We start from the raw sequence: 22,509 nt of genomic DNA, 5'->3' as shown, positions 1-22,509 counted from the left end.
CATGCATCTATTGAGGGCATTCTAGGTGTCAGGTGGTTACTGGGGTTACGGGACCTACAAAATGACATATTACTTAGACCAGTGCTGTCTAATACCATAGTCATTAATCACACGTGGCCACTGAGCATTTAGAACGTGGCTACTGCAAGCTGACATGCACTGTAAGTGGAAAATACACAACGGATTTCAAAGACTTACTATGAAAAAAGAATGTCAACTATATCATTAATAGATTGACTGAATATATGTTGATAGTATTTTGGATAGCCTAGATAAAATCAATTATTATGATTAATTTCATTTGCTTCACTTTCCTTTTTGTGCCTACCGGAAATTTTTTTTTTAATAAATTTATTTATTTTTGGCTGTGTTGGGTCTTCGTTGCTGCGCGCGGGCTTTCTCCAGTTGCGGCGAGCGGGAGCTACTCTCCGTTGCAATGCGCGGGCTTCTCATTGCGGTGGCTTCTCGTTGCAGAGCACGGGCTCTAGGCGCGAGGCTCCAGAAGTCGTGGCATGCGGGCTCAAGAGTTGTAGCTCAAGGGCTCCAGAGCGCAGGCTCAGTAGTTGTGGCACACAGACTTAGTTGCTCTGTGGCATGTGGGATCTTCCCCGACCAGGGCTCAAACCCCTGTCCCCTGCATTGGCAGGCGGATTCTTAACCACTGCGCCACCAGGGAAGCCCAAGAAACTTTTAAATGACTTACAGTGGCTTGTATTTGTGGCTGGCTTATATTCTATTAGACAGTGATGATTTAGATCTTCCTTTTAAAGACTGATGACAGCATCCAATTAACAGTAACAGCATTTTCTACTTACAAGGCAGGCACAAAATTAAGAAAAAATGTACATATTATCATGTTTAATATTCACTTACTACCAAATCATAAAACTTAGATCTAGTAAATCCTGCAAGCTGATAATGGTTGAAAGTTAGTTTAAAAGATTCACTCTGCCACATGAAGAAGGAATGATTAATCAACAATTTTATTTCAAAACTGACAGACTTCTATGCAAACTATTACTCTGTTATATATGGTTCAGAAAACATATCTATTTTTCTCTATCAACAGTTGGACAATTTTCCAAAGGACTCAACAGGGAATTTAACTTCTCCTTCATTCTAAGTATCTCAGCATCTTCATCTTAACCACAATGTTACTGCTCTGTGCCTAGATGATGACTGAAACAAGGCAAGTTGTCTGGTGAGACTGAGGAATTCCTTAATACAGTTGGGAAGAGGATTGGTCATGATTAAAGGAAATGTGTCTTTACACTGTCTACATTACCCAAGGATATAAAGAAGGACTAAATGGAGGAATGATAACACAGGGAAACATAGTTCTGAACTACACAGAAGATTCCCGGCAGATGTGTTTCAGTGACATATGGGGGCAACCCGTCTTTATAGCTATAGATTATAATGGCAGGTACAGTCATATTGGCCAATTTATCAGCAGTTCTTCAGAGGTAGGATGATAAGGAACATGATAACATTAGCAATAGTAATAACAGCCACAAAATAGCTATCATTTATTTAAATGATTACTTTGCAAAATTTTATTTTACAAAATTTTATTTTATTTTTTTACTAGTTGATTATAAGTGAGTATTATCTCATTTAATGCTCACACCACTTCAAAATTAGATGCTATTGTTTTTATTCTCAGTTTCAAGATTAGGAAATTGCAGCCAAGAAAGTTTACTTAGCCAAAGTGGCACAATTTAAAAATGGAGAAGGCTGGATTCAGATTCAGCTCCTAAGCCCAAAATACAACACTGGGCTGCATATTAGACAACACTAGTAATTTAAAAAAAAAAAAAAAAAGTCTGGCCAACAAACCAACCGTTTTACAACTTCAAAAAAATTTAGCTGCCTTTAAAGGTGGAACAGTCCTCAGATCAGCCGCTGGCACATACAGAACTCCCCCTAGGAAGTCTGAATGGACCAATATGAAAAAAGGCATTCCTTCTGGCTGTTTGTCCTCACAACATTCCAGGGAAAGGTGGCATCTTTATTTCTCTGTCCTTTTAACATGTGGAGCATGTGCATAATGAATAAATCTAATGAATTTATCTAATGAATTTTTCACCAGTCAGAAAAATCCTTTTCCATATAGCTTTGCTAAAGATACCGAGTCAATAACAGAAAATGTAAAGATAATTACAGACAAGTGAAGTGGCTATTTTTATACTCAGCTAAGCTGGCAAACTACAGATTACGGCGGAGGTTTCCATAGTTTAGCAACAATATGGAAGAGCAGAACTTCGAGATATTTAGTTCCCCATCATTAGGACATTTCTGTTCCTTAAGAAATTATTCTAATGTCCTGTATAACACCTCTCTCCAAGCTATAAAACAATGAAATACTACAATGCTTTACGACAATTAAAAGCACCAATATCATAATAAAAGTGTATCTTAAAAAAATCACCAGCGAGACGGTAATGGGGCGGGGGGGGGGGGAGCAGGTGACATTTGTTCTGGAAGCCACACATAGAAGCACCCACAGCCGGCAGGCTGCCACCTCAGATATCACCAGGATAGGGTGAGCTACTCTTTCTTTTTCTTTTGCCACCGTGGATATAAACACCCACTTGCAATGTAATGAGAATCAAATGCGCTTTGTTCCAAGCAGTACGCACTTAAAATAATCAGGGGTTGTTTTAAAGGAGAAGAAGAAAGCAAGCTTGTTGCCAAACAAGGCACAAACAGTAGCAGCTGTCAACAGATTGGCCAGGAGACAGGCTGGGACAGGAGTCATTCTGAAGAAATCTTGTTCTAGCTTTGAGAGACTCCAGAGGAAAAGCGATAGAAAAAGTCAACAAACAGCACACCAACATGGTGTAAAGTTGTATAGCACAGAAAGAATCTAATTACTGAGGAGTTGATCAAGATTGCTGACTGGATGTATACAGAAGGTTAGTGGCAGAAATGAGTTTTTTCTTTAAAAAATCAAAAAAACCTCCTAGGAAATCCTGGACGGTATATAGATATTGGTTGGTTTCCATGCCTATATTTTCAAGTTTTTCCCAATTTATAAAAAGCTCATAGGAAAGAAATGTAAAACTTTTTTCCTCAAAAGAGAAAAATGATACTGCCCCAACGAAAATTAAGGATTTTTTTTTTAAACAAAGATTCAAGAAGGTTCTGAGAGTATTCGAAGCATTTTGCATCCATGATGAATGCGGATTGGACCTGAAATAAGATTCAGCTTGAGAGAGAATGGTAGACTACTCCCCACCCAGCCCTGGGCGAGGCCTTCCTGACATGGTTCAATGCGGGACCTCAGGGCGCTACTTACGTTTGTGGCCCTTGAACAACACAGGTCTGAACTGTGCAAGTCCACTTATATGTGAAATTTTTTCAATAAGTAGATTGGAAAAATTTTGGGAGATTTGCGACAGTTTGAAAAAACCCACCAATGAACCGTGTAGCCTAGAAATATAAAAAAATGTGTAAATGGTATGTCATGAATGCATAAAATGTGTAGATACCAGCGCGTCCTTACACAGGCATAATGTGAGTGATATTTAATATAAAATAAATGTGTTCATTTTCTTACTGTTTTGTAACTTTGCCGTCAAAGAATTGTATTACTGTAGAGTATGCCTCTGTCTCTCATAACTGGAGAATCTGCATATCAGCCTATCATCACAGGTAAGTGGTGTTTTAAAATATGGAATGATGTTTCCAATACTGTATTATTAATATGACTGTAATACCGTATGTCATAAAATTTTATCAAGATTCATTCATTAGTGTATAGGCTACACTACCATGAAGCAATTGTATCAACTACACTAGGCTACCATAAAGCAATCACATTGCTGCTTCTTCCTATAAATATGAATTTTTTCACATATTTTCATTTTTGATGTCTAGTGTTAGTAATACATATAACATCTACAGGGTTTTGTATAAGACAATACCGATGTAGATATCGAGAGACAATTCATCATATAAACAGACAACGTAAACTTACAGTATCAATACATCCAGTACAGTATTGTAAGTGTATTTTCCTTACACTATTCCCTTAACATTTCTTTTTTCTAGCTTACTTTATTGTAAGACTACCATACATAATATACATAACATACAAAATATGTGCTAATCGACTGTTTACCTTACCAGTAAGGCTTCTGGTCAACAGTAGGCTATTAGAAGTTAAGTTCTGGGGGAGTCAGAAGTGATACATGGATTTTCAACTTGGTGGGAGGGGGAATCCCCCTAACCCCCCTCACTGTTCAGGGGTCAACTGTGTTTCCCTTCTGGGTGCGTTTGGCAAGGAAGGAAGAAAAAGCAACCCACAAGTCCGTGAGCCTTGTGGCTCACCAGTTCCCACGTCCTCTGGGGTAGCTGGGAGGAGGCTACTGGGAACAGGCTGCTTCTCCCACCAGTGAAATGACTATGGGTCAAAACATCCACTGAAAGTTAGCACTCCCTTTCACTTTTGAAAAGCGATCAGTCACCAGCAGGTCAACTCTCGTAGGAGGTGATGGTCAAGTTATGTGAGCATTCTCATCAGACTAAGAGGCTCAGCACAGAACTTGTTAAATCACTGACAAAGCTTGACAAATAGATTTGTTTATGTGGTTCTCGCCCAGCAGGATGCTAGGGGCCTGTGTTCCAGTTCCTTTTCCAACCTTCATGTCACTGCTCAATGTCATCTGCCCCACCCAGGACTCCCCACTCATCTCCAACACAGCTTGTCCAAGTCTACACCAGTCTTCTTCACTGCTAACAATTGTAATTAGCTCCATGTGGGGCTCCCGAGGTCACTGTCTACTTCCGAGAGAAACAGAAATGGACAACATCTAGAAGCCTTGTGCCAAGGGCATCCAGAACTAAGGTTCACGTCTAGCTTTGCCCCTCACTGACTGTGCCACTTTCCAAGGGGTCATTTCTCTTCCCCAGACCTCAGTCTCCATTGTACAATGAGCTCCCGCCGCCATCCCATTCCAACCACTGGAACCTTGTGCTGCAGTGGAATGAAAATGTGTTAACCTCTTTACAACTCGAAGCTCCGTGAAGGCCGGCATTGCTGCTCACCCCTGGATCTTCTATCCACTGCCCAACGACTCCACCAACACATGCTGCTCAAAGGGGATCGGACACTACGTAAGACGGCCCGCACCTCCGGAAGCTGCCAGCCTAGGAGCAGAGTGACTGGAGCAAAGACGGCGCTCAATTCAATTAAACCAACTCGTTGAAAGAACCTGCATCATTCACCCTGTTACAGGTAGGCCCGCATCCCTTTTGGCCCAATTTTTTTTTTTTTTTTTTTTTTTTTGCGGTTCGCAGGCCTCTCACTGTTGCGGCCTCTCCCGTTGCGGAGCACAGGCTCCGGACGCGCAGGCTCAGCGGCCATGGCTCACGGGCCCAGCCGCTCCGCGGCACGTGGGATCCTCCCGGACCGGGGCACGAACCCGTGTCCCCTCCTGCATCGGCAGGCGGACTCTCAACCACTGCGCCACCAGGGAAGCCCCTGGCCCAACTACTGGCTGAAGAGATGGAGAATGTCGCCTAAGATGGAGGGACAGAACAAGTTCCTGGGTGTGGTCGACGATGGCAGTACCTTCTCCCAGCACCTGCACCTCCCACAGAAGGGCGAGCTCCTCTGCAAGAGCAGGCTTCCAGCTGAGGGCCAGCCCCCCCAACTAGGAAACGTGGCTCTGTCTTCCTCGAGTCCCTTTGGAGGCAGCCCCATAGGGTAGGAGGCCGAGATGAGAAGCACAGAACAGAGAGCCAGGCAGGATATTCCCCCCACCTGGCTGAGCAGTCAGAGATCGACCCCCGTGAGCTTAGAAGTGTCGTGGGCCGGACCCAGGGACATCTCAGTTCCCTCCTGCAACAGCAAAGGGAGGACACTGCTGCTACCTGGAAAGCAGAAAACGGTACAGGTCCAATGCTAGACCAAGAAATGTTGTCCCTGGGGTGAGGAACTCATGACCCAGCCTCAGAATCCATCACACCTCTGCGAAATAGGCATACGACAGGTTCGCTTTTTATGACTTCTAAATAGCATCTTACTGCATCCAACAGAAATAGTTCCTAAAAGTGGTCAGTGGTATGTAGACTGGTTAATATAGCAACTAGAGACTGGTTTTCCTACTGAGGGTATAAAACCCACAATTATTACTTTTCACTTGTGTATGATAGGTTATCAGGTCTGGGGAACAGTGGCACATGATAGAAAACAGACCCCCTGTCATTGCACTCCTGATCCTTATGAGGTGGTTGTTAAAGGTAAACAGGACAGGGGTTTCCCTGGTGGCACAGTGGTTGAGAGTCCGCCTGCTGATGCAGGGGACACAGGTTCGTGCCCCGGGCCGGGAAGATCCCACATGCCATGGAGCGGCTGGGCCCGTGAGCCATGGCCGCTGAGCCTGCGCTCCGCAACGGGAGAGGCCACAACAATGAGGGACCCGCGTAACGCAAAAAAAAAAAAAGTAAACAGGACAAAGGCAACAAGATTTTCTAGGTACATTCGATAGATCTTGCGTTAACATGGGGACTCCAAAGAGGTTCATAACTGGGCTTCACACAGGGACTTCCATGAACCTCTTGAAACTGACAAAGATTACAAATGTACAGCACCATTTCATATAAGTGAATTTCCCCCTAGGAAAAGTAGTCCAACACCTGCATCCAATTTGCAAAAGTGTCCATCTTTGACTCAAAAATATTTAAGAATCACTGCTGGATGGCCTGCCTCGTTTGCAAAATGAACTCCTCTTGGAGGAAAACACTTGACTCTGTGCTGCCCTAGAGCAAAGGAAGCTGCTCAGCCTTTTACTCCCCACCAGTGAGCTCTGCCAGAGCTTCTTTTCCTGGCTGGGTTTCTGTCACTTCAGCCAGCAAAGGGAACTGGACAGATGTAGTGAAAGTGAAAAGAGAGAGATGCTGCTGGGCTGTTAATTCTAGGGTCATTTCGCTCTTTAAAAAGAAAACATTCTGGATTAAGCAAACTGAATTCATCTAGTAAGCAAAGGAAAAAAAAAAGAAAAGGACTGATACTGCTCTTACCAACTGCAATACTTAACAGCAATAAGAAAAGCTGAATTGAGGTTTAAAAGTAGTCATTGATTTTGAGGGAAATTGATATAGTAGAGGATGAACTGCTTATGTTTGGTTACTTGATGATAAACTTTGGTGTTCACTAAATGTCAATTTAAGAAAAAAATAAAGGAAAAAATTATATATTTTCTTCCACTGTAGAATAAACTTCTTGGACTACAACCAACTTTTCTCACAACTGGATTCTGTTCATTTAGAAGCAGGGATGGATAAGTCATGAACTCCCAAAGGTTGCCCCTTACCCAGGGGTGACCAATGGTTGTGGAATTTATAAGGCAAGACACTATTTCCAGTGAATGCCATTTACTACAGGAAGAACTGGACTAGATCCCAGGTAAGGTTAAATGAGGTGAGACCCATCACACAAAACCAGCTGGTGAAGCAGTTAAGACACAGGAACTGCTCCAAAGGGTGGATAGGGCAGAAAGGGGTTTCTTAACGATAGGTAAGAGAACTAAGGCTTATAGAGGTGATATGACTTGCCCGAGAAAGGAGAACTACATCTTCTGAACTTCAACCTTAGCATTTTGCTAACTACCTCTACTCCTCGGCCTTTTGATTACTGTTTAAATTCTCCTCTAGACTCCGAAAGCTCAATATCTGATGACCACCCTGAAGGACTTTATGGCCCTGTGTGTGTGTGTGTGTGTGTGTGTGTGTGTAGTTCAATGTTAACCACCTACTATGTGACAGATACTCTACTGGACACAATATAAGATTGAAGAATGAGGCATACTTCAAAGAGAAAAACGTTTTGTTTTAAAACACATGGCTAAGTCTGTACAGTTACAGTTACTTATTAAAATACTGACTAAATTGACTAATAACCAGTGAGTCTGATATCAAAGGCTAGAGCAGTCTATTCATTGTAGATGGCTAGAGTTGGGAAACTGAGGTTTGACTAACAACATTTCTCTTTCATTAAACCAACACTTTTCAGCTCGTGGGTAGCAATAAAACAAAAAGAAATAATCTCTAAATCATGCAGCATCTTAATGATTTTTTTAAAAGGATACCATCAGTATCATATACCTATATAAATAAATAATGGGGAAAAAATCTAGAATCCTTTTCCCTATCACCTATTTAAAACATACCCAAGAGGCCTTTGATATATTTAGCTTTGTTTTGTCAACTCCTATATTCATCATTTCTCCTACGTAGAGGAAATCCAGTTGGCTTTTAGCAAAATAATGCGCGGCACTAACAGGGAATGTTTTCAGTACCACGAGTTAAGGATTTTATGATGTGACACAGCTTTTTAAGGATTTCTGGGTACACTACTCTATATACTGGTTCCCCTGGATCTTCAGATTAAGGTCACCGTTGCCCCCCAACCACAGAAAAAAGAAAACAACACCTCAGGATGAATGCACAAAATCAGAGCCATGATGAGTAAACCCTCTGCAACGATTCTGAGAAATGCACTTTCTATTCTTAGAAATTCAGTGTGGTGGGTGTTACTCGAGACCGTTTCTAGTCTGTTTGGATCCTGTATGGAACGGAGAGAGAACATCACTTGGTTATACATCTCCCACATTTAAAATGTGGGAAAGCTAAGGTACCAAGAAAAGGAAACATGGGTGTGCTTCTGAGCATCGTGTTACTTCTGTTTTCTTCTGAATTCAGGTTTAGGTAAATGCTGCAGAAAAATATGAAGACACGAGTGCTTTGTGGGATAAATCACACAGATTTAAATCAAGTGCTTTGTGTGTAAGAACCTGTGTTTTTATCCTGATGGAACCTGTAAATAGGACATCTGGGGAACTCAAATACAGCTGGGAGAACAGCCAGCACCTTTTAGGATATCCAATATGTGCTAAGAGAAATTCTAAGTAGACAAATCACAACAAAAAAGCATGAAATTCTTTCATTCAACAAACATGTGGGCACTTACGGTACATCAACAATGTCCTAGACGCTAGGGATTCAACAGTAAACAAAAAGAGACAAAACGCCTGTCTTCCTGGAGCACATATTCCAGTAAGGACAGACATACTACTAATATGAACCAAACTAATACAAACTTCTGGCAAGTTTGAAGGCAATTAAGTGCCATGGAAGAAAATAAAGGAGCAAAGGGAACTCTCCGCGTCCAGTGGTTAGGAACTGGTGCTTTCACTGTTGGGGGCCCGGGTTCGACCCCTGGTCATTCATTCATTCATTCATAAATAAATAAATGGCCGAATAAATAAATAAATGGCTGAATAAATAAATAAACAAAGGAGAAAAGAGCAGCAGGACATGCTAGAAGGGGGTGGCCAGGGAAGATGGGCTGAGAAGGTGATGTCTAAGTGAAGAGCTAAGGGGTTGAGGGGCACAGCCCTGGAAACATCTAGGGGAAGAGCAGTCCAGAGAGTGGGAACAGTAAATGCAATGGCTCTGAGACAGGAGTGTGCCTGGCAATTTGAAGGAATAATGAGGAAACCAATGGGTTTAAATGCCTTGAACTGCTTCCAGATTAAGAGGTTACAATTCGGGGTAAAATGTCATGAACACAGCCATATTTTCATACACACTTAGAGCAGGAATGTGCCTTTGTAAATGCATACTCAAGCCCCTTAATCTTTCCAAGTCTGAAGAAATGAGGAGGAGAAGGTACAGTGAGTAACCCAGGGTTACACCACCAGTGCCTGGCCAAGAAAAGGCTTCAGCACACGTATCCCAAACTCAGCACCACACTTCTGTCTGATGCTCCAACTTTATAATTAAGAGGCACTCTTTTTTTTTTTAATTGAAAAAACTAAAGAATCCAGCCAACTAACACTCTTAGAGCTAAAAATTGATCGATTTTACCTTTCATTCAGCAAATAACCAAGAGAGACCCTACATACACCCTACATATTGCTGAGGAAGAAATAATAAATGCATCATTACCTAGATCTCACTACCCAGCAATCAAAGGTATAGGTGTGTAACAAAGAAACTACTCAAGGAAACATGTCTCAGATGTTGACTGCAGCACTGTTACAGTAAAAAAGTGGGAAGGATCAACTGTCCTCTGCAGAAAAAGTGTAACAGTGAAAAAGTGGAAACTCAAATTTTCTCTTGGTGAGGAAGAGTATGCTACAATGTATTCCTACACTAGAATTCTCTGTAGCAGCTAAAGTAAATAAGATCTACATGTACCTCAAACACATAATGACAAATTTAAAAATGCAAGCCGTGTGTATATAGAATTATGCCATTTAAGTAAAATGTTAAACACACAAGCTCGCGGATACAGTTTGCGGATATGTAATACCGAAGTACCAAACACCTTTGGGCACTCTGTAGACTGACTTCACATTAGTGGTTACCTGGAGGTAACCAGGATGGAGGCAGAGGAGGAAGGATGGATAAAATATTTCAGTTTCAGTTTATTTTTAAGGGGCGGGTGGGGGGGGGGTATGAAGCAAATATGGAAAGATTAGCAACTCAGACATAAGTCATGGAAAAATGGAAGCCTTACTATGTTCTCTTTAGGTACGTTTGAAATTTTTCATACTTTTATTTGGAAAAAAAGGAAGGCTAGAAGGAAGGAACAGAGAGACAGACAAAGCTCCTTCATCACATTCCAGTGACTCCAAGGCCGAGTTCCCTGAACTTGCAAAGCTCAGGTTCTTCACCTTTAAAAGGTGAGTGATACTAGGTGTGCCTGCCTCAAAGATGCTATGGAAGTGGCAGTCTGGAGACAGCTTCATTGTCAGATACACTACTAGCAGACAGGGGCACTACATCACGTCCCCATTGAATCTCCAGGGCCCAGCACCCATTACTTTATTTCAATTTCACAGATAACAGTAATAAGATTTTTCAACAGGGTTATAACCCTCCCTCCCTCCCCCCCAAAAAAGCCATAAAAACACATCTAAGGAGCGTAAATGATACAATACATTCATTACTGAAGCATTTCAATGAATGGAGACAGCCCAGAATGGGAGCACCTCTCCCAATCCAAGTTCTGCAAGCACTGGTTAAAAATTACAAGAACTGGATAAATGTCCTCACATAAAATCTATTATCTTCCAAGCGGAAGGGAAAAATATGACACTGGTTAAGTAAGCATCATTAAGAAAGGATGATCTGATTACATCCATCGGTAATAAAATTCCCAGCCACACCTGTAAACAACGACTCTGCAGGCTGGAGACCGAGCAATCAAAATCCAGCCTCCCTGTGATACACACTCTCTTTTCCAACTTTGTTCAGACCTCAAGGAGGTGAGACTCTCCTCGCTAAGATGAGCTTCGTTTAAGTCCCACTGATCAGTAAAACCAATTCCTCCCTCTGCCAGGCCCTGACGGTCTTGAGATGACACTCTCCAGAGAACTGGCAGGGCGCTGGGTAGTCTCCTCCCGCGGAAGGAAAAGAGAAACCCATCTAAGTCACCTGTGAGCCTGTGGCCAAGGGAAGCCGCTGGTTCAGGTGAGCGGCCTTGAGTCCGCAGATTTGCCCCAGTCACTGGAAACAAAGTTGCGCTGAGCTGGGCTCCTTGGAGAAGCCCAAGCCTGGTTACAGAGCCCAGGCGCTGGGAGATCACTTGCAGCGCCTCCACTTTCCCCTGGGCTCCGTCTGCCGCGTCTGCTGTCTCTCCCGGCTCTGAGGCCCACCCCCCTCCACAAAAGCGGGAGACGAGGTCCAAACGCAAAGGAGAGCGTGAGCCCGGGGTTAGCAGATGTACTCTGCAAACTGCAGAAACTAAACCGCGGGCACAAAAACCTGCCCGAGCCAGCAGCGAAGGGGGGGGGGGTTAGGGAGGGTACCCACCCTCCCGGGCAGAGGTTGGGTAGATGGCGGGCGGGCGTCCCTCTCGCGCGCGGCTCCACGTCCTGCCTCCTCCCAAAGCCCCAGCTGCCCGGAGGCTGCCCGAACTCCAGCATCTCTCCTCCCGGCCCTCCTCGGAGCTGGGGTGAGGAAAAGGACAGGAAGGACGGGGAGCGGGGTCAGTCGCAGGCCCGGAGTGGCCCTGCCAGCACCCTTGGGCCAGCGGAGGGCTCCCGGAGTCAGAAAAAGAACAATAGGTGACCCTCGGCCGCCGAGCCCCCCGAGTCTCCCGCTCGCGCCTTCCTCCCCAGCTCCTCAAAGCTCAGCGCGGAGGCGGGTCGAGCCCTGAAGCGGGGTTCGGGGGGAGCCAGACGCGGGCGGGCCAGGCAGGTGGGACGGGAACCGACTCGGGGCACCCAGAACGCCCTGCCGGGGACTGGTCATTCATTCCCACCCGCGCTCCCTCCGCACCCACCCCTGCCCCAGCCGGCCTGCGAGTCGCGGGGGCCGGTAGGAGAAAACCCCGCTCCTAACTTGGCTCGTCCGCCCTTTCTGCTCTGACGCCCACCATCCTCCTCTTCCAGTGTTTCCCAGTCTGCCCTCTGCAGACAGCGGGCGGCCGGCGGGGACAAGGAACTGGTGGCGGGACCCTCGCTGCCAGCCCGCCGAGCCACTCCGCCGGCGCGCCGTCCGCGCCTCCTGGCCGCCTCCCTCGTCCGAACCCCAGACACAAAGGCGGGGACCGGAGCCCGCGAGCCCGCTCCGGGGAGCCTCCCGACTCTCGGCGCCGCGCACTCACCCCATCTAGGCGGCGGCGGCGGCGACGGCTCCCCGGCCCCGCTGGCTGCGCTACCCCGCCCGCCGCTTCCCGAGGAAAACGCGGCCGCCGGGCTCGCTTCCTGCTCAGCTTCCTGCGCCTCGGCCCCTCCTCCTCCCCCGCTGCGGGGGTCAGTGGGCGCCGCGGCTCCCGGGCTGGGCCGGCGGGGCGGGGCGGGGGCAGCACCACCACGTGGCCGCCCGGCGCCGGCCCCCGCCGACCCGGATCCCGCGGGAGCGGGAAGGGAGGTGCTAACCATTCCCCTCCCCTTCCACCCCGCGCGGCCCCAAATTCCGCGAGTCAGGTGATCCGGACCTGCGGGAGGTACTCCCGGCCCGCGCGCCCTGGGCGTCCGCGGCTTGCTTTTAGTTTTCCACGGATCGTGGGCTTCTCCCCCGTGGATCTTTCATCATCATCACCTGAAGTTAATGGAAACCACTGGTGCTCTGACCCCAGGGTTTAGGACGGATGAGATCCCGAATAGTAATGTATTTCTGGTTAACGTCCAAAGTCGTTTGCGGTCGTGGGGTGTTTTAAAGTCGCTGATCCAAGCGCTTTCTAACCAGAATCAAATCGGTCATATTTTCCAAAATTACTGAACAGAAAGTAAACTAGAACATGCTCGTAGTCTCTGGACTGAACCAGTTGGTTGGAATACGTTCGGTAACGCTCATCAGGTGGCAGGAGAAAACTACCAGCGTGAAGTATTGCTCGGAGAGTTAGGAAGGAGAAACCTACTGTCTGAACTGAGAGGCACCATGAGGAACGCCCTCCCTGCAGGGTCTGGGATGCAAAGGAGGCGCCGACAGCTCCTCTCCCTTCCCCAGCCCGCTGAGCCCGTCGTTTGAATCGTGATGGGCTCCTCCTGTGTAGCTCCAAGGATTTCAAAGCTCTCCACTTCCCGTTAAATTTGGGACGGCTTTGCCACTCTTTTTTTTTTTTTTTTTTTGCGGTACGCGGGCCTCTCACTGTTGTGGCCTCTCCCGTTGCAGAGCACAGGCTCCGGACGCGCAGGCTCAGCGGCCATGGCTCACGGGCCCAGCCGCTCCGCGGCATGTGGGATCTTCCCGGACCGGGGCACGAACCCGTGTCCCCTGCTTCGGCAGGCGGACTCTCAACCACTGCGCCACCAGGGAAGCCCTGCCACTCATTTTGATCATGTCAACCAGCTGTGGCTTTAAAAGTCTTCTGATGAACCTAGGGGCAGGACAGGAATAAAGACGAAGACTTAGAGAATGGACTTGAGGACACGGGGAGGGGGAGGGGTAAGCTGGGACGAAGTGAGAGTGACATGGACATATATACTCTACCAAGTGTAAAATAGATAGCTAGTTGGAAGCAGCCGCATAGCACAGGGAGATCAGCTCGTTGCTTTGTGACCACCTAGAGGGATGGCATAGGGATGGTGGGAGGGAGGCTAAAGAGGGAGGGGATATGGGGATACACGTATACATACAGCTGATTCATGTTGTTACAGAGCAGAAACTAACACAACATTGTAAAGCAATTATACTCCAGTAAAGATGTTTAAAAAAGAAAAGTCTTTATTCACCTAAGCCCGTGTTCCCCCTGTTAACTCTACGTCCTTTGCACAGGGCAGGAAGTTTTCTCGAATAAATGAGTGGTATGAGTCCTTTTTTTGGTGAGATCGACTCAAACAATTGAATTTTTTTTTAATTCCAACAAAAACTGAAATTAACCTGAGTTCAGTTTATAATGTCTTGGTCAGATCTCCACCACCCCAGGTCAGACTTCATCTGTACCCCTGTCTCCCCCACCCAGGGCCAAGCCAAGGGAACAGCCTGTCTTAGCTTTAACAAGTGACTTATCAAACAGAGAACAAAAGCTGTGTAACTAGTTGCATGGTCTTCCCTTCCTAAATCGTAGGTCAGAGATTCCTTAGAGAAGTGATGAAGAACAGGTTTAAAGCAAGATGTACACTCCTCTTCCTGTCTTTTATCCCTCTCAAACCACCCTCTAAAAGACACGGGAACTGGTAAACTTCTTTTTGGTTTAGTGCTGGCAATTTCCACAATACAGTTTTTCATTGCAGTTCATATGGATGGTGAAGCGTAGGGTATTTATCGGGAACAATACTGCCACGTGTGAGTTTTCTGTTCCCCTTTCAGCAGGTCAGTCTCTTTCAAGTGGTGGCAGCTGGCAAGGTGGGCATTGGAACGGGGTACAGGGTGTACTGTGCTGCTTTGGAAGGTTAACATGTGTGTATTCTGTAGCTGAAGGAGTTAAACTATCAAACAAAACTGTGTAAGGCAGGGTCATCAGCCTTTTATTCATAGGAGCCCTGTCCCCCTTCTTTTTTTTTTTTTTTTTTCTCTTCTACATGGCCAGGCTCTGTTCCAGCTACCTGCTTGGGGACCAGTAGGCCCCTGTCAGCCCTGTGGCTCCCATAGGTGGCTTGTGTACTTATTCTCCTTAATTAATTTATTTATTTGTTTATTTGTTTAATTTTAGAATTTTATTTATTTTTTGATACAGCAGGTCTTATTAGTTATCCATTTTATACATATTAGTGTATATATGTCAATCCCAATCTCCCAATTCATCCCACCACCACCACCCTGCCAGTATTCTCCTTGATTTGTAATCTCACCATCTACATTAGTCTGGGTGAGAGATTGTTGTGGAGGGAAGGATTCATAGTTAATCTTTGTGCCAAGACCCTTTACCAGCTCCCGCCCTCCGTTGAAACTCAAACCACCTGCTTCAGACCACAGCTGACATTCTGCCACCTGCAGGGAGATTGGTGGTCAAGTATGGGATTGAACACCCATACTTGACCACCAAGTGGTTTTATCGCCCAGGCCTTTTAGAAAGTGCTAATTGGGTTCGGGATACATTGAACACCACCCTTGGATGGAGAGCTGACCCACGTGAAAGGGTTTGAGAGATGGAAGCAAGGAAAAAATGACCATATAAACTGCATAGAGTTGGTAGAACCTTTTGGGGATGAACAGCATGTTGAATTACAATAGGAGAAGTATCCCCAAATCAAAGCAACTGTGGTGTGATGTGCAATACTGAGAGTAATAAAAGCCAGGGGACCAGGTTTCCCGACCCCTGTGCTTGACTAACTTGCCCTTTGAACTGCACCACATGTTTGAATCTCACCTGGCCCACTTTCCCAATCAGTAAAAGAGAACGTTGACTTACATGGCCTCTAACATCCTAAGACCATTCTCTTAGTTTGAAGAGCCTTCACAAGCAACGTTGTCCCCACATGTTATGGCCAAGGGTCTGTTCTAGCAGGTCCTAATAGTGTTGCTAGCCAGCACTTAGCAGGATCCATAAATGAAATTCATCGATTAGTAGGGCTCCATTTTCATTTCTGAAATTAAATAATATTACATTCCTTCTTTCTTGCTCCATCTCTCACCAATATCAGTTCTCCCCAGATTAAAAACTTCTTAAGTTTGAGAAAACAAAGCTAAGACTTGTTGGGATAAAAAGAAACTGTCCCTGAAGGAGGAGGTAGAGATAGCCGAAAAGTACCAGAGTCAAAACGTAGCCGTCCACTCTGGTGTTTGGTCAGGGTCTGACTGCATTTCTGGGTCTAGTTAGAGGCAGCATAATTGAGAGGAATGTGGTGATATTGGACCCAGTCCAGAGAATGGAGCAAAAACACAATCAGAAGTTTGGAGAGAGATCATCTATGGGGGAAAGGCCAAATATTCATAGCAAAACCACCTTTTGTGTTTTCTTGACGATGTTTCCAAATAGGAGGAAACCGTGACATGGGAGAAATTAATACGTGTGGCATTGCTTTTCATAATTTAGTAAGTCCATAGTAATAAAGTAGCGTGCAAACACTGATTAGCCCATGGTTTCTCCACTTGCCAGGAAACCAGCAGAAATTTCTCCAAGGGTAGGTTACTACCCTTTCCTTCTCAGTGACCTTGGGCACCTGATGGGGAGGGGAGGCTAAGATGTTTGGTAAAAATACATTCCGCACGGCTTCCTTGGTGGTGCAGTGGTTGAGAGTCCGCCTGCCTATGCAGGGGACACGGGTTCGTGCCCCGGTCTGGGAAGATCCCACATGCCGCGGAGCTGCTGGGCCTGTGAGCTATGGCCACTGAGCCTGCGCGTCCCGAGCCTGTGCTCCGCAACGGGAGAGGCCGCAACAGTGAGAGGCCCGCGTACCGCAAAAAAAAAAAAAAAAAAAAGAAAACAGCAAATGCCTTCATGTTGCTTTCTAGCTCTTTAGCACTATTCTGTGGCTTTGCCAAGCCATGTTGCCAGGCAAGCTGTGCCCTTGAAAATGTGAGACGTACTATTCTGCTGAACTATTAGGAAGCAGTGTGCTATGGGAACCAAAATACAAGTAAACTCACCTCCACCCACAGAGATTCCAATTCTAGAGTGCAGCCTGGATTGAAAATGACTGTACTACGCAGCTTCCGTGCTAGTAAATAATGTGATTGAAACATCATGAGCCTTGGAATCAGCTGCCTGTTACAGTGATAACGGTGCGTGTTATGAGGTAACAGTGGCTTTAACAAAATAGGGGCTTGTTTTTCTCATATTCTGAAAAGTTGCTTTATTTAGATCAGTGGCTCAAGGTTGTCAGGTCTGAGGTCTCTGTGATTCTCTAGATTTCCCCCTCGTCGTCAGAAGACAGCTTACCTGCCTACAGCATCCATTCTGTGTTCCAGGCAGGCAGAAGGGGAAGAGAGGACAGCCAGTGTGGCCTGCCCCTCTTAGGGAGATCTTCTGAAAGCCCCACCCAACTTCTTAATTTTATTGGGCAAAACTGTATCACATGGCCAGCCCCCTCTGAAAGGAAGGGAAGGAAATACAGACTTTTTTGCTGGGTACATTGTACATGAAATAAAATTGGGGTTCTGCTAATGTGGAAATGGGGAGAATGGATATTGGGTTTATCTGTTGCTGTGAAACAAACGACCTCAAAACTTAGTGGCTTAAAACAGCAACAACAATATTATCTATTATTTCTCATGATTCTGTGGGTTGACCAGGTGGCTCTGGAATGGCCAAATAACCTGAACTGGTCTCACTCCTAGAGCCAGTGGTTAGTGTTGGTCCCCGGCTGGAGGTCAGCTAGGGATTGTTGGCTGAGATATTTGTTCTCCTTCACGTGGTGTCTTGGGCTTCCTCATGGACTAGTGGCTGGGTTCCAAGAAGGAACGTTCTGAGGGCATGCACTTCAATGTGCAAGTGCTTATCAAGCCTCCAGTTATATCATGCTTGCCCTGGTCCCATTGGCCAAAGCTCATGGCCTGGCCGAATCCAAAGTCAAAGTGGGAAGCAATTACACAAAGGCATAAAATCCAGGAAGCAGGGTTCACAGGGGACCAGCAAAGTCCCAGTCCACCATAGGTAGGCATCTAGCTATCTCTGCCAAAGCATCTTTTTTGATAACATGTTAAAATTTATCAATGCTTATTTTGCAGCAAACGTAGAACAATACTTGGCAAGCATTAACTCTGAAAATCCTCACAACAACCTTCTGGGGTATATGCTCTTATTATTTCCATTTAGAGATAAGGAAATAGATCAGGGAAGCTTAAGAAAGTTGCTGAAGATCACATAGTAAGAAAACACCAGGGCTAGAATTTGAACCCAATCTGAATATTCATCTTGGACAGGGATTTGTGAGCACATTCTGGCTGAAGTAAGATGGAAGGAAATCAAGTGACAGGGATCGAATAAAATAGCCATTTAAAAGAGATTTCCCCCATGTTTTAAATACCATTATCTTTCGTCCTCTCCGGGAGCAGGTACAGAGAGAAGAGTGACATAACCCTGCCCATCAGAGTCAGGCAGAAGGACTGTACTGAGAAGATGCTCACTTGCTTTCTGGGCAGGTGGTCTAATGCACGCTGGGCCCCTCTTCCCCGAGTACACACTGCGGAAAGCAGAGGTGAAGCACACATGAGCCAGGTAAAGTTGGGATGGCTACAGGTGCCCCTGGGAAAACTTGAGGAAGAAGTCTGAACACCTGTGAGCCTTGAAGAAGGAATCTAGGAGGTTTCTGAAAGGGAAAAACCCCCGAAACTTACTGCCCTGCCCTTATACCTCCACAAGTGTGTCAGAAGCGAATCACCCTAACATGCTAGAAACACCTTCCACTGATGAAAAGCACAGTGAAGATGCTCTACTTTTTCTGTTTGAAAGTGAGTTTCTCCAAGTGTGGCCTCTGCACTAGTCTGTCCACAGAAATACTGACTCAGGTTCTCCATTGGGTGGATCAGAAAATCTGCATGCTTAAGGAGCATCCCAAGGGACTTATACACAATACATTTGCAAATTATTGGTTTAAAAATGTTCTTTCAGTATGATGATTTTTAAAACAGTGCTTTCAAATTAAAAAACTTTTTTTCTTTATTTTCTTTCTTTCTTTCTTTTATTTTATTTTTTTGGCTGCATTGGGTCTTCATTGCTGCATGTGGGCTTTCTCTAGTTGTGGTGAGCCAGGGCTGCTCTCTGTTGCGGTGTGCGGGCTTCTCATTGCGGTGGCTTCTCTTGTTGAGGAGCACGGGCTCTAGGCGCATGGGCTTCAGTACTTGTGGCTCGCGGGCCCTAGAGCACAGGCTCATAGTTGTGGCGCATGGGCTTGGTTGCTCCGCGGCATGTGGGATCTTCCTGGCCCAGGGCTCGAACCCGTGTCCCCTGCATTGGCAGGCGGATTCTTAACCGCTGCGCCACCAGGGAAGCCCTGGTTTTCAAACTTTAATGTGCATCTGAATCCCCTGAGATCTCTTGAAAAAGTAGGTTCTGATTCAGTAGGTCTGAAGAAAGGTTTGAACTTCTGCCTTTTTAACAAGTTCCCAGCCCTGATGCTGGTCTGAAGAACCAAGCCCCACACCTTGTAGCCAAGCTTTAAAAACCCTGGAGGGAAAAAACCAAAACAAACCCTTTTGGGTTGTAACATAGGGAGGCAGACAAACACAGTGGAAGTGGAGGCGGGGGTACCCTCGGCGCATCTGTGGGAGAGAAAGAAGGTCACTGCCCTTTCCAAAGGGACAGGTCACCGATAAAAGACACAGACGCAGTAGCAAAAGAGGGAGCTTAGGGATATCCAGAGCAGGCTCCCCGGTCAAGGTGAGACGGATGGGCAAGTGCAACAGGGTAGAGTGATGAAGGTGTTTTCCTAATGAATCTGGCCTGAGGAGTTCACACCATCGGTAAAGAGCTTGAGGAAACTCAGAGGAGTCAGATGGTGCAAAATCAATGGAGCTGAATGAACACAAATATTTAGACAGGCTGATCTCCTAAGGTGCAAAAATACACAATTTGTATTTTAAGAGTTTGTGTGTGGTTTTTTTCTTAAACCCTTGCTTTTTTTTTTTTTTTTTTTTTTTTTTGCGGTACGCGGGCCTCTCACCGTTGTGGCCCCTCCCGTTGCGGAGCACAGGCTCCGGATGCGCAGGCTCAGCGGCCATGGCTCACGGGCCCAGCCGCTCCGCGGCATGTGGGATCTTCCGGGACCAGGGCACGAACCCGTGTCCCCTGCATCGGCAGGTGGACTCTCAACCACTGCGCCACCAGGGAAGCCCCAACCCTTGTTTTTTGCTGTGGTTTTATGTTGTTTATACGCAGAAGGAAGATACTGGTAGTATGCGCTATGTGCTAGTTCCCCAGAAAAGTACATTTTTAATCCTTGCAAATGAATCTGGATACCTTCCTCAGGCAGATCCCCCCGACGCCTCGCCCCGGGAGGCGTATAGAGCAAAGTGCATTCTCTTTGCAAAGCGGAGCCTGATACTATCCCTTAGCTACACAGTGGCCGGCACTGATACCACTCTTTAGAGTTAACAAAGGATTTTTACACCCACCTGCCACATTTTTTACCCCCCCCCATTATAAAAAATAAGGCAATAATTACTGTCCTATTGTGCAATAAAAAGAACTAAGTTACACAGAGTTTTAGGGATTTGTGTACGGAGCAGACTCAAAGCTAGAGCCCCCGCTCCTCCGCGCTGGCCGCCGCCGCGGTAGCTGGGGGTCGGGGAGAGGACGAGCTGCCGCGGAGCCTGGAGAGTCCGTCTCGGTCGCTGTTTCTGCCTGAGGACCCTTCCTTCCTCGGTCGCACCCTGACTCCCTTGGTATCAACGGGGAGTCCCTGAGGATACCTCAGCACGCGGTGGAGATGCCTCTCTTTGCCACCAATGCCTTCGATCAGGATGTCGAGAAAGCAATGGGTGAGATGAATGCTGCTGAGGACTGGGGCGTCATTTTGGATATCCGTGATAAAGCCGGTCAGTCTCGCACTGGTTGTTATTGGATGGATTTAGAATAGTCTTTTGGGATGGTGTAGCCCCATCACCAAGGCCTAAACGCTCTGCTGCAAGGACTGTCCACTTTGGTATGAGCTCTGACAGCTGTGTGAGCTTTGGCAACCCTTTAACATAGAGCTCTCAGTCACTTTTTGTCCAGCCTTGTGGGCAGCAGACCTCAGTGGACACCATGCAGACCTAAAGATTGTCTTCGGTCTATTATGAGGAGCGTGAACCATAAAGATCCTCATGTTGCTCTGCAGGCTCTGACTTTTCTAGGAGCATGTGTATCAAGTTGTGGCAAAATGTTTCACTTAGAAGTATGTTCAAGAGATTTTGCTAGTGAAGTAAGCAATGTATTAAGCAAGTGTCACCCTAAAGTGTGTGAAAAATTAAAGGCTCTTATGGTTGAATGGACGGATGAATTTAAGAATCATCCACAGCGGGCTTCCCTGGTGGCGCAGTGGTTGAGAGTCCGCCTGCTGATGCAGGGGACACGGGTTCGTGCCCTGGTCCGGGAAGATCCCGTATGCCGCGGAGTGGCTGGGCCCGTGAGCCATGGCCGCTGAGCCTGCGCGTCCGGAGGCTGTGCTCCACAATGGGAGAGGCCACAACAGTGAGAGGCCCGCGTACCACAAAAAAAAAAAAAAAAAAGAATCATCCACAGCTTAGTCTAATATCAGCAATGGTTAATAACCTTAAGGAACAAGGTGTTATGTTTCCAGCTATTGGCTCTCGCATGAGGATACTGAGATCCAGAATGGTTAAGTGGCTTGCCCAGGGCCACAGCTAGTAGTTGACAGAGCTGGAACTAGGACACAGGCCTCCTGACTCTCAGCCCAGTGTTCCTTCCACTACATGACCCTGCCTTCCGTTTGATATTGAGGCTGTAGAACAAGCAAAAGCAAGCCCAGCTCTGGTAGCCAAAGATCCTGGTACTGTGGCTAACAAAAAAGAAGATTTAGCGAAAGCCATTGAGTTGGCACTGAAGGAACAAAGGCAGCAGTCAACCACCCTTTCCGGTTTGTATCCAAGCACATCTAATCTCTTAACTAACCACCAACACGAAGGTTGAAAGTTCGTGCTGTATACGACTTGGAAGCTGCTGAAGATAATGAACTTACTTTTAAAGCAGGAAAAACTGTTACAGTTCTTTTTTATTATTATTTTTATTTATTTTATTTATTTTTGGGTGCGTTGGGTCTTCGCTGTTGTGTATGGGCTTCCTCTGGTTGCGGTGAGTGGGGGCTACTCTTTGTTGCGGTGTGCGGGCTTCTCATTGCGGTGGCTTCACTTGTTGTGGAGCACGGGCTCTAGGTGCACAGGCTTCAGTAGTTGTGGCACGCGAGCTCAGTAGTTGTGGCTTGTGGGCTCTAGAGCGCAGGCTCAGTAGTTGTGGCGCACGGGCTTAGCTGCTCCGCGGCATGTGGGACCTTCCCGGACCAGGGCTTGAACCCGTGTGCCCTGCATCGGCAGGCGGATTCTTAACCACTGCGCCACCAGGGAAGCCCTGTTACAGTTCTTGATGACAGTGACCCCAACTGGTGGAAAGGTGCAACCCATCAAGGCCTGGGATTATTCCCCTGTAATTTTGTGACTGCAGATCTCACT

General features: G+C 46.4%; 1 protein-coding gene and 1 pseudogene across 9 annotated transcripts in view; one reads left to right on the top strand and one right to left on the bottom strand.

The window, feature by feature from the left end:
* The window catches only part of RAI14 (retinoic acid induced 14), a 149,776-nt gene extending 136,799 nt beyond the window's left edge, over positions 1 to 12,977 (bottom strand). For 5 of the 8 annotated variants that reach the window (XM_081231017.1, XM_081231022.1, XM_081231021.1 and 2 more), the window contains exon 1: positions 12,626 to 12,784. The gene's annotated coding sequence lies outside the window, so the exon portion shown is untranslated. Of the gene's footprint in view, positions 1 to 5,770; positions 5,792 to 11,451; positions 11,615 to 12,625; positions 12,785 to 12,958 lie in introns of those variants that run through there. The other 3 variants (XM_081231020.1, XM_081231018.1, XM_081231019.1) reach the window with 3 other exon arrangements.
* Positions 12,978 to 20,771: 7,794 nt separating this feature from the next.
* Positions 20,772 to 21,722, top strand: LOC308616479 (signal transducing adapter molecule 1-like; annotated as a pseudogene). Its single transcript has 3 exons — positions 20,772 to 20,920; positions 21,095 to 21,341; positions 21,566 to 21,722. The product of its transcript is annotated as a signal transducing adapter molecule 1-like (transcript).
* Positions 21,723 to 22,509: the final 787 nt, after the last annotated feature.

Source organism: Mesoplodon bidens, assembly GCF_964165515.1.
Source record: "Mesoplodon bidens genome assembly, chromosome: 4".
Lineage (NCBI taxonomy): Eukaryota > Metazoa > Chordata > Mammalia > Artiodactyla > Ziphiidae > Mesoplodon > Mesoplodon bidens.
This window is presented reverse-complemented; position numbering and strand designations above follow the sequence as displayed.